This window comes from Malania oleifera, chromosome 3, assembly GCF_029873635.1.
Source record: "Malania oleifera isolate guangnan ecotype guangnan chromosome 3, ASM2987363v1, whole genome shotgun sequence".
NCBI lineage: Eukaryota > Viridiplantae > Streptophyta > Magnoliopsida > Santalales > Ximeniaceae > Malania > Malania oleifera.
Window position 1 is genome coordinate 101171998 of NC_080419.1, and position 6000 is coordinate 101177997.

Consider the following 6000-nt stretch of genomic DNA (forward strand, 5'->3'; position numbering starts at 1 on the left):
TTCAAGTTCTCTAGCTACTTTTGGAAGACACTTTGGAAAATGTATGGGACTCACTTGTTGTTTTCTTCTGCTTGCCACCTCCAAATTGATGGTCAAATTGAGGTCGCAAATCTTAGTCTTGGTGACCTATTTAGGTGTGTTGTGGGAGAAAAATAAAGCAGTTGGGACTTGGTTCTACCTACTATTGAGTTTGCTTATAATAATTTTGTGAACTAGTCCACAAGTCAAAGTCCCTTTGAGTGTGTATTCAGTTAGAAACCCTGTGCACCCACTAATCTTGTTCCATTTCCACCAAATGCGCATATTTCTAAGCCTGTTGAGTATTTTGCTCATCACATTCATGTGTTGCATGCTAGGATTGGCCGAAAACTGGCTATTAGTAATACAGATTATAAACTTGCTGCAAGTGTCCATCGTAGAGCTAGAGAGTTTAATGTAGGTGATAGTATCATGGTTCGCATAAGACCTAAACGTTGACCAAGAAATTCATTTAAAAAGCTCCATGCTCATGCCATGGGTCCTTTCCTCATCCTTAAGAAACTTGCACCTAATGCATATTTACTTGATTTGCCTACTCATATGACCAATTAGTCTAGTTTTTAAAGTAAAATATTTGACACCTTACAGAGGCACTTTTGGGCCTCTTGGTTTGCCATTTGATGCTTATGCAAGTTCAATAGCTCCTCAACCTCCATCTATTTCTCAACCATAGAAAATAGTGGTGACTATATTGGATAATGAGTTTGTGACATCTCCTCACGGTGGATTTGTCCCTATTTGGTTTAGTGGAGAGGTCGTCCCAAGTCAAGTGCTACATGGCTTGCCAGGGATGATGTTTGTGATAGTGCTCCTGACTAGCTAGAGTCATATTTGCAATCCTACTCTGCGGAGCAAGGATCCTTTCAACTAGGGGAGAATGATGGAGGACCATCTACATTCTCTAGGCCGCCCATTCGGCACCTCTTTAGTGACTTCGTTTAGTATTTTGTAATTATGTGTTTAGTTGGGTTACTTTTGTAAATAGAAGTTAGTTGTAAGTAGAAGTTTTAGTGTTGGGCATGCGTATTTTAGGTGTGGGTTTAAGAAGGTTTAGGAATTAGTGTTTGTATGGAAGACCTCTTTGCATCTTTTAGCGACTCCCTTTAGCAATTTGTAATTATGTGTTTAGTTGGGTTACTTTTGTAAATAGGTGTTAGTTGTAGTAGTGTTTTGAGTGTTGGGCATGCAAGTTGATGTACAGTTATTTGTTTCAATCAAATTGCTGCAGTCTCTCTCCATCTTCTGCAACTTCTTCTTCTTCATATCTATGCCCCATGTATAGAAGTGCAAACAATATAAAATATTTTTTTGAATAAAAGTATCCCTAATGTTGTCCCATATGTGAACCTAGCGACCCTTCTTTTTCTTCTTTATTACTTGTCCAACCTACATCACTTTGTATTAAAAGCAGGTTTAATCCATATTTACCAATCCTTTACAAATTCATATCTCAAACATTCACACCGTGCATAGAAGGACAAACAATATAAAACATTTTTTCAAATAAAAGTATCCCTAATGTTGTCCTATACATGAACCTAGTGACTTTCAAAATTCATACAATCCATGAGCCAATAACAGCAATTTAATCTCAAACAAACTCTTACCATTAATTATCGACCTTCTCCATACCAACATTCAACATAAAAAAAAATAGTACAAATAGTTCAATCCCAACCAGACTATATTATCATATAGCTAATTTTTTTGCAAATTTAACTCCTTACACAAAGGATTTCATTTATGTTTCTACTTTATGTTCACTTTTTGGGTTTAAGTGTACACCTACATTCCACATGTACTTTTATTTGAACTCAACTCACACAATCCATCCTCTCAAATGCACAAGCATCTTGACTCTGTGTGCAGACAAACCTATATACAAACGTATACACAAATAGAAGCACCACAATCCACAATTTCTCATTAATCATAAACAGCACAAATATCTCACGCAAAAAACAATAAACCCCCAATTATAAAAGCTTTGAAATTCAAAACCAAAAAAATACAACCACATTCTACACGCACCCCACAACCACGTCACAATGAGTCTAGAAAACAAACAAACTCATATGCAAATGCAGGATAGCAATAAATCATACAAAACCCATCTACCAGAAGATCAAATTAACCTAAAATAGTTCATCCGCAGAGAACCCATCCACCCAAAGACCAAACTAATACAATAGAATTCATCCCAGCCATCAATTTCAGGATTCATCCTTAAACCCAGTACCCAACACGCCCAAATGTTTCCACTGTTGAGTGTTGAACTACCGTGTGCTCGTTTATGAATCTGAATTATGCTGCAACAACGCTCAGGGAGGGGAGGGGGAGAGAAATTAAAGAAACCCAGAAAAATGAACATTCGACGACCAGTGTCGTTGTTCATTTGGCATTACTAATTAAGTTCCGTCTATAGAGTCTCGAAAACTATCCATGCAGGGTGTGAAATTTCAGCGAGAGAAACTCGAGAGAGAGAGAGAGAGAGAGAGAGAGAGAGAGAGAGAGAGAGAAGTTACTGGAGATTGTTGGATCAGATAAGTAGAAGCAGTTGTGAGCTTCTAGGTTTAATTGAGGCCTGCCGAGCGGAACCTCGCTGTAGCTCTGCTTTTTGCCAGAATCGTCGCCGGAGTCGGGGGAATCAGAGCTACAGAAAAAGAAAAGTAACCGAAGGGCAGGAGAGAGAGAGGGAGGAAAGAGATGGACACAGGCGTCGGCAATTGGCAAAGGCAAGAGTCACTGCAGAAACGCCTATATTAAAAATATGACATAAATCGTTTTGCCGGGGACAGTGTGGCATATAAGGTAGAGTAGGGCACATTAGGCAATGTAACATAGTTGGCATCCACTCTCAAGTACGGCCAAACTAAAATGATTAAATGGTCTATTTAGTTAAAATATATCTACGAAATTATATTAGATTCTATATATACATTCTATATATATATATATATAATATTTTTTTCTTAAGTTGATACATGTAATTTAATTAATTAACAAAATTTATAACTTAAGGCATAGGGAAAGAGATAGAATAGTACAATTATGAAATTTGAGGAATCGGAGGGGATAGATAGTGTCAACACCATACATCAGTGTCACGGTCCGACTATTTTCACACCCTTGTGAAGGGTCATGCGACACTAGTTAAAACACTCTTACTTAACTAGTAAGCCTATTGTTTACTAACATTCATCCACGAAACACTTTCATTAGCATTCATTCAAATAGTAGCGGAAACAGTAATCAATTCATGAAAGTCGTGGCAAGCAAGTAGTAAACATTGAAGCAAACGTAATTCATTAACAACACCTTCGTTGACATTGTGTGCTTAGCGAGGGAGGCAGGTACACTAAACACGTTGACAATAGCTAGTGAGTTTTACAATGACTAATGAACACTCACCCTCCCCTAAAGAGGTTTTTATGTAATTATCATCATAACACTAGGAAACATCAAAGTGACCGAAGAGTCATACTGCCTTATTTGGCAGACAAAGACACTAATAGTAGAAAATAACCCTACACTAGTATTTATATTATGGAAACTCATCCCAAGCACACGAGATAAGCGGTCACAGGCAAGCATAATGCCCTGAACAAGCTTAGGTTGTGACAATCAGCTATGACTAACCTAGAGAAAAGGAGAGTTGCACAAGTTATGGTTAAAAGACGACCAGATAGCATGGTGGCAAGGGCAGCATGGGTGGTGTTACAAGTGACGCATGGTGGTTCATAGAGGAACCCTTTTTAATTGAATTTAATGATTTAGTTCAACTAACTTTGTATATCAACCTAAAAATTAATTAATCGAATTTTGATTAATGGTTTAAAATGGTTTGGTTACAATTCGCATTTTCTAATGGACATAAATTTCAATCTAAGTATGGTTCAAAGGGTATGGTTTGTGCCTAGCCCTAGTTTTTAGGTTTTTTTTTTAATTAACTCGTGTCATGTTCATACTTTGATTTGCAAGATCAATTCATTCGATTTGAACTAGTTCATTCAATTTGAATTGGTTCAATGGTCAACCAATGTTTGAAGTGGTTCGATATCGAACCAATCATTGATTGCCTCATGGCCACTTCATAAACAATAGAAGACACACTTCTTTTCAATCAACTCATCCCACACATCATATTTTGATTTGTGAAATAAATTCATCCAATTTGAACTAGTTTAATGGCCAACCAATCATTAGTTGCCTTGTGGCCACTTCATAAATGTCTGGTTAGAGACACGTTTCACAAATTAATGCATCAAATTCCCTTTACTCACCATTGACATCATTTTTTTTATGTGTCTGCTCTCGAAAGCGTCGTGTATTGGCATTTTTGCACTTTAAAAAAAATAAATTAGAAGTTTCCTTTTTAAAATTAATTTTAAATGATTTTAAAAATTCCAAAAATAGTTTTTAAAAAATACGAAAAATTGCAAAGATTCCCTAAAAATTAAGTATTAAGAAAAATAGTTAAAAATAAAATTTCATACAACAGCAAAATCAAGCCTTAAATCCCCATAGGATTCCTTTTTTATGCATTTTGTGCTTTGTTTGTCTATTTTGCATGTTTTTGGGTGTATTTTGCTTGTTTATTTTACACATCTTTCTCTGTTTCGATGTGCATGTGGGTGTATGCTTCCCTATGATGGACTACATAATAATTGAGGGTATGTAGTTATAACGACCCAAAATTTCATATCATTTTTTTTAAAATATTGTAAAATCATACTACTCTAAAAATCTACTATAACATCTCGGTCCCTAAGTGGGTACCGAGAAGTGCCTGTTCATAAGATAACACACCTATGCAGCGGAAAACATAAAATCATATAACCATAATTACAATACCAAAATTCAATATTTTCCCAAAACATATATATACATCTCTCCAGTATTCTCCACTAGATCATCTAGAATCTACACAAAAATATATCTCCCAGCATTCACTTACCCTACAGACAGGGCAGTACAAGATCCCCTTTATCTTCGAGCCTGATCTGCTCGTCTAACTAGATTACCTGAAATGTTTAAATTAATATGATGAGACAACTCTCAGTAAGACGAAATATGCTATTACCAGTGTGCAGCAACTAAGTTTACATTAACAATATACTTTTAATCAACTGAAACTAAGATAACAAGTGAAATAAAATACAATATAACTCACACCTCTGTGGCTTAAAATATAACAGTTTCTGAACTTTCTATTTAATCATATTTTTAGTATCTATAGGTATATCTGCTGTTTTCTGTAAATTTTTGTGTGTGTGTGTGTGTGTGTGTGTGTATAATTGTGAAAACTTCCTTGAATGGATAATTGTAAGTCATGATTTAACCCCTCATGACAGGGTTGTGCGGCCCGTAGGCGAGACTTAACACTAGTTGGCCTACCAGGATAAGTCAACTGAAACCTCTGTCGTCAGATCGGCCACCTTAACCCTGACTACCGGGGAGCCTACATTCTCTCCCAAGGCGCGATCAACTACTCATAAAATCCACACACTATCTGAGATATATGGTTGCACTCTATACTGTAATAACTACAATACTGTAAACCGATCTAGTCCATCAAAGTCTGATACTATATAATACTGTTATATATCTTACTAGTTTACCATGATTCTCTTCAACTATAATAACCATGATTCTATAAAGTTGTGTTAACCATAATGATGTAATAAACTGATTTGTATAACTATAATATCTGTATGTTATGACTCTATAATATCTGTATATCATGGTTTTGTAATCTGTATATCATGGTACTATGAATACTGTATATCTGAATAAACTGTAATATCTGAGTAAATTGTGTAAATCATAGTTCTATAAAGCACTGAATAACCATAGTTCTGTTAATAAAACTGTATAATCTGTGTATCATAATTCTACAAAACTATATAATCGTATTTTTGTAAAAGCTTTGTAGAATTCTGTACTATACTAATATTTCTC

The 6000-nt window shown here is 35.5% G+C and overlaps 1 protein-coding gene across 1 annotated transcript in view; it reads right to left on the minus strand.

The window, feature by feature from the left end:
* LOC131151762 (CHD3-type chromatin-remodeling factor PICKLE-like) overlaps nt 1-2841 on the minus strand; it is a 131667-nt gene extending 128826 nt beyond the window's left edge. The window contains exon 1 of the mRNA XM_058103165.1: nt 2565-2841. The gene's annotated coding sequence lies outside the window, so the exon portion shown is untranslated. The remainder of the gene's footprint in view (nt 1-2564) is intronic.
* Nucleotides 2842-6000: the final 3159 nt, after the last annotated feature.